This window comes from Gorilla gorilla, chromosome 7 (genome assembly GCF_029281585.2).
Source record: "Gorilla gorilla gorilla isolate KB3781 chromosome 7, NHGRI_mGorGor1-v2.1_pri, whole genome shotgun sequence".
Classification (NCBI taxonomy): domain Eukaryota; kingdom Metazoa; phylum Chordata; class Mammalia; order Primates; family Hominidae; genus Gorilla; species Gorilla gorilla.
Window position 1 is genome coordinate 107978836 of NC_073231.2, and position 11071 is coordinate 107989906.

At 36.5% G+C, this 11071-nt stretch overlaps 1 pseudogene; it reads left to right on the forward strand.

Annotated features, from left to right (window-relative positions):
* Positions 1-9889: 9889 nt before the first annotated feature.
* LOC101127152 (ATP synthase subunit ATP5MJ, mitochondrial-like) lies at positions 9890-10072 on the forward strand (annotated as a pseudogene).
* Positions 10073-11071: the final 999 nt, after the last annotated feature.

The window sequence follows — 11071 nt, forward strand, 5'->3', positions numbered from 1 at the left end:
CTCCTGTGCTTTCTGTTCTGTATGTGATAACTGTCATTTTCATATACTTGTGCTTGTTTTTTAGACGACTGGGGCAAGAAGGTAAATTTAATCTCTGTTACTTGACTATGGCCAGAAGTGAGAGTCTTGTTTATTATTTCAAACTGAAAAAATACTTGCATATGGTTTTTAAAAAATTAGACAATACAAAAGGGAATATGTTAAAAAGTAGGTCTTCCTTATACCTTATGCCACTAATGCTCCCAATTCCTTAATCCCTTCCTTTTCAGATGCAGTAACACATTTCTTATAAAATGTTTCATAAATATTCTATGCATCTATTAGCATATGTATGAGAGAATACTATACACAACATTCTGTAGCCCCTACTTTCTTATGCTTAACAATATGTCTGGAGATGGTTCCATATGTGTGCACATGGTTCTCTTTATTTTTTATGGCTGCAGAGTCTTTCACTGTATGGCTATAATATGATTTATTTAACTAGTTCCTGATTGATGGATATTTAAATGAGTTTCCAGCCCTCTACTATTATAAGCAATGTTATAATGAATATTTTTGTACATAAATCTTGGGCACATATGACAATACCTTCTCTTAGTCCTTTTGGGCTACTACAACAAAATACCATAGACTGAGTAGCTTATAAACAACAGAAATTTATTTCTTACAGATCTGGAGATTAAGAAGTCTTGGATAAAATTGCCATCAAATTCAGTGTCTAGTGAGGGCCCATTTCCTGGTTCATAGATGACACTTACTTGCTGTGTCTTCACATGGTGTGGCAAGAGTTCTCTTATGAGTTCTTTCCATAAGGACATTAATTCCATTCTTGAGGGCTCCATTCTCATTACATAATCATCTCCCAAAGGCCCCACCTGCTACTACCATCACTTTGGGGATTCAGATTTTACCACATGAATTTTGAGGAGACACAAACATTCAGACCATAGCATACCTGTAAGATAAATTCATAGAATTAGAATTGCTGGATCAAAAGGACTATGCATTTTACAAATAGGATAAGCAGAGTTAAATTGTCCTCAAAAGAGACTGCACCAATTTACATTCCCATCAATAGTGTCATAAGAGAGAGGCTATTTAACTTGGATGTTGCATAAAATAGGAAACAAAAATAGTAAAGATCTGAGTAACGACAGGTTGAGCTCAGTGTTTCCACAAATCTTAGAAAGTAGGAAGGGGAAACAGAAAGAAAGGAAACAATGAATTTCAGGTTGTGCGATTTAAATCAGGTTATGTTTATGATAAAAATGTATAATAGATAATTTTCCCCTTTTAAGTGTTTTTAAAATATGCATGACTGTCAAAAGTAGAAACTATAACATTGTCTGGTGGGGTTTTCAATGTATATAGATTAATACATGTGAAAATTGTAACATAAATGGTGAAGAATAAAGGAAGCTATAAGGTTCAAAAGTCTCTATATTTTACCCGAAGTGATAAAATGTTAATTCTTATTATACCACAAAAGGTTAGAAATGTATATTGTAATTCTTAGAACAACCAGTTTTTATTTAAATGATACACAGAGATTTAGTCAAAAAGCCAATAGATAAACTTAAATGGAATACTAAAAAATTTCAAAAACTCCAAAAAAGACAGGAAAGAGGGAAGGAGAAAAAGAAAACAAACAATAAAATGGTAGAACTCAGCCAAATCAAGAATTACAAAATGCAAATCATTTAACACACTAATTAAAAAACAGAGATTATCAGATTGGATAAAAAATAAGATCCAAGTAGATGTTCTTTACAAGAAACTCATTTTAATATAGTGACATGGATACGATAAAAGAATGGAGCAGTTTTAGCTGTGACATATAAAGAAACTAGAAGTCATCACTCCTGTCTTTACAACAAGAAAAAAGTAGAACAAACTGAAAATCAATGACTTTTTTTTGACCCATCAAAGAACTGAAGTTGCAGGGCAAACCATCACCCCAAAATTGATAGAGGCAAACATAGACAATCACAGCCCAGATCAGCTGACCCAAAGCAGAAGTTGCTGGAGATATATAAACTACGAGAGCCTGATCTGATCAGGGAAAAAAAAAAATTACTAAACAACATCCCCCTTAGCCTTTTCTTCCTGCAGAGGAGTGGGAAAAGCTAAGAAACACTTTTGAGGCCACAGCCCAGGGACACAGGCCTACAAAAAAACTGAGACTTATTATAAGATTATAGAATGCTTCTTATTTCCACACCTTGCCACCTTATCAACAGAGTTCTAGTAGAATAAGAGTAGACTGTAGTTGAAAGAGCTGCAAGGTGAGGACTCTATTTAAGGAGTTCTTGGAAAATTCCAAAGACAACAGGAGAGACAAAAACAACAACACTAGAAGAAATTGAAGTCTCTGGCACTTACAGATTCAGCAAACATTAACATAAAACCTCATATTAAAACTTGTTTGCCCAAGATCTCATTATTCAATACATCATGTCTGGCTTTCAACAACAACAAAAAAAGTGCAAGCCACGTGAAAATGCAAGAAAAAACACAGTCAAAGCAAGCAACAGAACAAAGACTTACATCAAGATATTGGCAGGGTTGACTTCTGAGACCTCTCCTTTGAGCTTATAGATGGTCATCTTCCCTTTGTATCTCCACAAAGTTTTCCCTCTATGTGTGTGTCCCAATCTCTTTTTATAAGGATATCAGCCATATTAGAACAGGACTTACCCTAATGACCTCATTTAACCTTAAGTATCTTTTTATCCGTATTGCCAAATATAGTCACATTCCAAGGTATAAGGGTTAAAACTTCCATGTATGAATTTTGGGGAGACACAATTCAACCCATAACAAGGGACATTCTACCAAATACCTGACCAGTATCTCTCAAAGCTGCCAAAGTTATGAAAAACAAGGGAAGTCTGAGAAACTGTCAGAGTTGAGAGGAACCTATGGAAATGTAACAACTACATGTAACAAGGTATCCTAGATGAGATCCCGGAACCAAAAAAAGGACATTAGGTAAAAACTAAAGTTATCTGATTCTCATTAGTAATAATGTGTCAATACTGGCTCATTAATTGTAACAAATGTACCATACTAATGTAAGATACTCATAAAGGGGAAACTGGGTGAGGGATATATGGGAACTATCTGTACTATCTTCTCAATTTTTCTATAAATCTAAAACCATTCTAAAAACTAGAATATATATTTTTAAGGATGGAAAAAGATATATTATGCTGGAACTATTTTCAGATATCCAACAAAGAGTTCTAGATAGAACATAAAAAGAACCATTATACTTCAATAAAAAGAAACTTCAATTTAAAATATAGATAGCTCTTCCTGGAACAGTCATGCTCTGCAGCTTCCCAGGCTGGGCTGCAAAAATATTATAAAAAATTAAAGAAAATAATAAAAAATATATGGACAAAAGAGTTGGATTGGCATTTCACCAAAAGAATATATATATGGTAAATACATATATCATAAGATACTTAATATCATTAGTTATTACAGAAATGTAAACCAAGATTATATACCATGAGATACAACTACAAATTCACTAAAATGTTGTAAATTAATAAAACTGAACATATTAAATGTGAAGATGTAGATCAACTGGAACTCTCATTCATTGCTGGCAGGTACATAAAATGATACAACTACTTTTTGACAGTTTATTAAAATGTTAAATACATCCCAATTATATGTCCCAGACTTTCCACTCCAAAATATTTACCCAAGAAAAATAAAAACACATGTCTACAGAAGGACTTATATATAAATGTTCATAGCAGTTTGATTTGTAATATCCAAAAACTCAGAACAAACCAAGTGTCCATCAACAGGTGAGTGGATAAAGTATGATAAACTATAACTAAGGAATAAAAACAAACTATGGATACACGCAACATGGATGAATCTCAGAATCATTATGCTGAGTGAAAGAAGGCATACCATCTAAAAAAGAGAGCATATCTACATAAAATACTGGAAAATACAAACAACCTATAATGGCAGAAAGCATATCAGTGCTTGCCTGGAGATGGATAGGAGGAACAGGAAGGAGGAATGACAAAAAGGCACAAGAAAATTTTGGAAGATGGTGGTTCATTGTTTTGAGACAATAGTTTCACAGGTATATAAATATGTCAAAACTTCTCATACTGCACACTTTGAATAGATGCAGTTCATTATACGTCAATTATGTCTCAAAGTTGTTAAAAAGTTTACTAATAAATCATCTTCGAAAAAAACAAACTAAATATATAAATAGATTTCCATAGCCGGGCGCGCTGGCGGGCGCCTGTAGTCCCAGCTACTCGGGAGGCTGAGGCAGGAGAATGGCGTGAACCCGGGAGGTGGAGCTTGCAGTGCGCCGAGATGGCGCCACTGCATTCCAGCCCGGGCGACAGAGTGAGACTCCATCTCAAAAAATAAATAATTAATTAATTAATAAAAAAAAAAAAAGAATTCCAGTATCTAATTAGCAAGAGCCTTCAAAATACGACTATTTTCTGGGAAACAAAATCTGCCTTCAAGGCATGGCATTTCTTCCCATCACATGGGTCTCCCCAAACACTCCTGGTAGCCCAGCTTCTTCACCCTAACCTTCACTCATCCCCTCCTGTTGTCCCTCCACCTAACCAGATCTCTCATCTTTCAATGCCCAACTGCCAATTGAGCTTGCTCCCTCTGAACTGCCTATAATTCTCATAGCCAGTCTCTCACATTATCTAATGTAACTGCTTCCTATCTTGCACTAAGCTCTAGATACAGTGAATGCTCAATATTTATTGAATGGGAAAACGAGCTTGAATCATCAGTTACATGATTATTACTCTTATTTTTTATTAGATCATAAACTAATAGTGGCCTAGTGAAAAATAATTATTTTTCTGTATAAGGAAACTTTACACTATAAATGTGTTAAATCCTCCCAGATTCAATACAATCCCAAGTTTTGAGAGTTTGATTAACTTAAATCTAACTGAAACACTTCAGGTAACAAGGATTTCTCTTTTTAATCCTTGGAACTAGGTTCTTCAAACTAGGATCTTAAAATGGAGAAATCGATGGTATCAATCAATTTAATGGAACTGGGTTCCTGAAACTAGGTTCTTAAAATGGAGAAAAGATTAGCAAGTAGAGTAACCTGGGGCCAAAAGATGTAATAAAATAGCTAAGGAAAAGATGGCACAGAACCAAAACACAGCAGTGGCAGTGGGAATAGAAATAAGAAAGTGAATTCAAGAGATAGAAGCTTTGAGACTAAGTGGTGGATGGAGGCAAAAGGAGGCATCAAGGAGAGCAGTTTGGGACGCAATTGGTTGTCCATGTACATTACTTTATTGTATCCTCATAGCAACCCTGTGAAGTACTATTGTCTCCATTTCATAGATGGAGAAACTGAGGCACAGAAGCATTAAGAAACCTGCTAAGTCATACAACGAGTAAGATAAACAGGGCACTAGCATGATGAGAAAGGAACATAAGCAATATGGCAGACAACATAGATTGTTTTGGCTGCTCAGCACCTACCTCCCTGCTTCTGAAAACAATTCTAAAAGAATTGCTATGGGGATGCTGCACCCTCTCTATTTATATCCCATGCACTTCATATGACCCAAAAGTGGACATGCTGGGTATCACCAGCATTTGCCTTGCAATTGTTTTTTGGCAAATAACCCAAGAATTGGCATGGATGGGGAAATGACCCAAGTTCTTTGAAATCTAAGGCATCTAGATTCAATTCTAGAATTTTCATTTGAACTATCAGGAAAGCAGGTACTCTTTTTCTGCAAGGAGGAACATTTGAACTGAAAAGCAGTTCTGAGTTCTGTGGTTGTCTTGCCCCATAAGAAGAAAGCCTAACAAAGAATGAAACCAACACAGTGGAAGTCAGATCTATGAGATGGAGAGAAACCAGATTCTAGTGACATTATCCAAGCCATTCTATCCAGCTTTCCTTGGAGCTAGATTAACCCTACACCTTCAACAATATTCGTAAGTTATCTTTTTAGTCAAGTAGTTAGAGTCGAGTTTTCTGTCTCAGCTTCAACTTTGACCTGAAAGAGCCCTACCTGATAGATAACAGTTTCTCTCTCTGGATAGAGATGACTTGAACATGCTTTTAGGTTGAGAGGAGGCTAGTTGAGTAGGAAATTATTTAGAAAATAATAATGTAAGAAAAGCTTTATTTTACTTGCTTATATATTTATTTAGCTCTGGGTAGTACAGATTGTCTTATATTTTATTCCCACTATGTGTACATCCTGTTATCACCCAAGGAAAGTGCCTCTGAGGCAAAATAAAAGCTCAATATCCAAAGAATGATTATACACCATGGTCTACTCACTAAAGGCAAAAATCATTTTAAAACATCTTTTTTAATTTCTAGGACTCCTTCATCTCATGTATTCACATGGCCAGCTCCCATTTAGCTTTGAAGAATTAGCTCAATGGTGTCAAACTCTGGAAAGATGCTTCTTTAATTTTCCTCAACCCTATCTTACGAGCTAAATTAGAGGCCTCTATTTGATGTCCCATGTCTAATGCATATGAGGATCAGAGCAATTTTAACAACCACCATAGAATCACATGATTGCCAAACCTCCAGACTCGATGAGCCCCATTAAACCATGATGGAGACACAGTAAATGCAAGGAAATCAGAGTGGAGAAGAAACTGTGTTACCGTTACCCTCCTAGATAGCCTCTCTCAAACTCTAAGTATGCTAATGAAAGAACCTGTAATTTGCTCCTCCAAAATAACGAAGAGCATTAGAAGTAACTCACTTTCTCTTAATGTTTAGGGTCTGTTTTTATTAATGGCCTTTTTGGTCTGACTATACTTATCAAGCTTTGAGGCTAAAGGGAAAATAAGTTGTGCCTAATTTACGTGAAGATAGAGGCTTAGGGAGGAATGCTTTCATCTGACTGCATGCAGTATAGTGGAAAGAAAGGATCAGGCACGTACATGCAACCCTACATTTCTGAGTTTTTACTTCTACTCAATGTGCTTTTGAAAATCAGAACTGGTTAGAGAAGGGAGTTAAACCAACTAACACTGGTCTCTGCCATTCTTTACGAGTTGCCCTTTCAACGAATCTCCTTACATTTTCAACGGCCTGAAGAGCAATGGCAGAAATTGCAAGAAGCCTGGCAGGATGGTGACATGGGATGCAGGCAAAAGCAAAAGTAAAATTCATAATTGAGTTACACGTGGAAAGTTGGAAAATTTCCCACTTTTAAAAGTATTTTAACTCCCTCTGTCCAGTCATTATGAAATCTAGGAGCCACCTGCAAACTATGTGTTCAATTGTTTCCTTCAAATTGACTCTTTCCTAAATCAGTCAGTTTTAACATCCATTGCCATTAGCATAGAGTTTGAGAAACTTAGATGTCTTTGAGAAGACATCCAAAATGTGGCAGAATATGACACATGATAATATGTGACACTGACTATGTGAATTATCAAAGGTGAGTACAGTTCTATTTATTCTGCTAAAGTATACTCTGCAGAAATTGTTTATTGAGATGAACATGGAAAGCAAAGATAAACTATGAGTGCCATCTCTCTAAGCCTAGGTCCTCTGGAAAGATGAGCCTGAGGCAAGGGTGCAGGTATAGATGCTTTCTTTGAGAGGTGCAGGCCTAGGAGGAAGTGAAGGAGAAGAAAAGTGGGAGTGAGACAAAGAAAGATGTAAAGCAAGGCTGGATTACTGTGCTGGCTATTCCTTTACAATGAGTCACAAAGAGATGTAGCAGGTCATTGAGCAGGTTCATTTCCTGGAACTATGGGACTTTTCTGAAAGGGCTTCAAAGAAGAACTGTACTGCAGAGAAATCTATAGAAGGGAGAAAGGAAATAGAATCTATCTGCCCAGTTTCTGCATGGCTCCCATTTCCTATTGGTTAAGGTTTACCCCATAGGCAGCTAACTCCCCTACATTGCCAGGCCATGTCATCCAGCCACCTGGTGGCCACTGGAAAAGCCGGATTCCACATCCTGCAAGACACCATTCCACTCAGGTCTAGAAAGAGAAGGAGTGACTCGTCACACGTGAGCTGGTGGAGGGAAGGTACATGAAGCCCTGGGGCTCCAACTTAGGGGACCTGCAAAGGTTTTCATATTCTCCCTTTAAGATGTGTCCCTGACCAAGGCTGCATTGGGGCAGTTCAAGTTGGAAAATATGTCAGACAACAAACACTAAAGGAACACTCATTAGAAATTTACTTAGTATTAACTTATGTTCTGTGCAGGATATTAAGATGTTTGTAACTCAACTTTTGCCCTTAAAATAACCAGACATGTATAGAGATCAGAGCTCTGGGCTACTAAAGCTATTAAGATTTCCAGGGCAGGATGCCTAAGAAGAGGGAGCTGCACATGGGAAGGGCCCCAGAAGTACGCACAGGATTCACTGCATCTCCTTAGTTATCTAGTGCTGCTCAACAAATTACCCAAAATGTAGCAGCTTAAAATAACACTCATTTATTATCTCCTGGCTTTCGTGGCTCAGGAATCCATTCATGGCTTACCTGAGTCCTCTTCTTCAGGAACTTCTACAAGGCTGCAATCTGCCAGGGCTAGGGTCTCACCTGAAAGCTCAACTGGGGAGGATTCTCTTCCAAATTCACTTTCTTATTGTTGGAAAGATTCAGTTCCTTGAGGGCTGTTGGACTAAGTGCTTGTTCCTTGTTGGCTGTTGGCTTGAGGCTACCCTCAGTTCCTTGCCATATAGGCTTCTTCAACATGGCAGCTTGCTCATCAAAGCCAACAAGTCTGCTAGCAAAACAGAAGCGATGATATGTTATAACCTAATTACAGAAGCAACATGCTATTACCTTTGTTGTATTCTGTTGATTAGAAACAAGTCGTTAGGTCCAGCCCATACTCAAAGGGAAAGGATTCTTTCTGTAAGGGCATGTAGATCAGGAGGTGGAAGGACCATTGAGAGCCACCTTAGAAGTCAGGCTACCATAGTTGGACTGCAAGACAAGATTATCCAGGGCCCTGCAAAGATCACATGTTATAGGGTTCAGAGCTAGGGAAGCCAGAATGAAAAGACATCACTAATAGCTAGAAAAGCCCTGAATACTTCAAACTTAAATAATACACTTATAAATAACTCATAGATCAAATAAAAAATTACCAGGATAATTAGAAAATATTTTGAACAGAATAAAGTATATAAAAGTATAATATATAAAAATCTATGGGCTGTAACTAAAGTTATAATAAAAGAAAAGTAATAACCTTAACTGTTTATATGAGAGAAGAAGAAAGGTTTAAAATTAATGAAATAACTAAACACCTAGAGAAGTTAGAAAAAGATAAGCAAATTAAACCTAAAATAAGTGGAAAGGTGAACATAATAAAGATACAACAGAAATCAATGAAATAAAAAACAGAAATACATAAAATTAATAAGATCAAAAATTGACTCCTTGTGGCAGAATTCATAAACCCCTAGCAAACTTCAAGAGAAAAATAGAGAAAAGGCAAATTGCTAATATCAGTATTCAAAGAGGATGTCACTACAGAAACCATGGCATCAAAAGTATAGTATAGGAGCAATATGAACAACTTTGTGCCAATAAATTCAATAACTTAGATAAAATGAACAAATTCCTTGAAAAATTCAACTTATCAAGTAACGAATATGTTACATCACAGAAGATCCCCAGGGCCCTGTTTGGCACAAGGTCTGAAACAGGGAAGGGAAAACTGCAAAAAATGCTATAAAGGAAGCTCTTTAGAATAAAAAGAAATGGCATCATATGGTAATTCAGATCTACTGGAAGGAATAAAGAGCACCAAAAATAGTAGCCTGTGGATGAATATAAAAACTATAGTCATTGGCTGTGGGGCTCAGGTGCAGCCTGAGCTGTTGGTTCTGCACTGAGATGTTCCAAAGCATTATTAAAAATGTTTGGATCCCCATGAAGCCCTCCTATACCCAAGCATGCCAGGAGATTTGGGTAGGAATGGGGTTGATAAGCATTATTGCTTATAAAATCAGAAGTGCTGATAAAAGAAGTAAAGCTTAGAAAGCGTTGAGTCTTGCACCCGCTCATGGTCATTACTAACCAGTTTTACTTAGATGAAACATCAGTCTGCCTGTAAATTTACATAAGCTGTGCTAGATAGGAACACAGAACATTGCTGTACACTTGCAGAAGTGTGGTCTATTTCATGGCATGAGTAAGTGTATCTGTGAGATGCAACACTAAAACAAACTACATGTTTCTTCTTCTCTTAATTTATGTGAAAGACATTTGACCCTCTAAGGCAAACATTATTACACAGGTTGTTAGGTTTAAAATTTATGTCAAAATTATATGATTCCATTTGTATGAAATGTTCAGAATAGGCAAATCCATAGAGACAGAAAATAGATTAGTGGTTTCTAGGTGCTGGGGGTAGAGAGGAATAGAGAGTGAGTACTAATGAGTATTGCCTTTCTTTTAGGAGTGAGAAAAATGTTCTGGATTAAATGTTCTGGTTTTGCAACTTTGTGAATATAATAAAAACCACTGAATTATATACTTTAAAGGGGTGAATCATATATATGGTATGTGAATTATATCTCCCAAAAATGTAAGCAGATGCAATATATATGAAAAAAAGCAAAAAGGATGAGAAAAAATTGCAACTACATTATTGCAAGTTTTCTGTATTTTTCCTGAAGTAATTCAGTATAACGTCTAAGAAGACTATAAGTTAATGATGCATATGTAATCCGTAGAGCAATCAATATAAAAATAAAAGGAACTATAGTTAAAAAGCCAAAGCAAAAACCTTCTGCTTCCAATTATGGTAGAGTAACAAGGACTAGACTTAAGCTTTTTTGGTTGGAAAACTGAACATATGTAACAACTGTTTCAGACATTGGACAATTGACAACACAAGACAGCGATCCATGAAAAAACAGAAACAGATGACCGGGCCCCATACTGACTGCAGCATTTTGCTTGAAGTCAATTTCTAGGTTATGGGTACAGGTAGGAGGAGTCATGCAGAGCCTGGTAGCCTCATGAAAATGAAGAGATGGAAATGAGAGTTTGGGGAGACTGAGATAGTTGGAA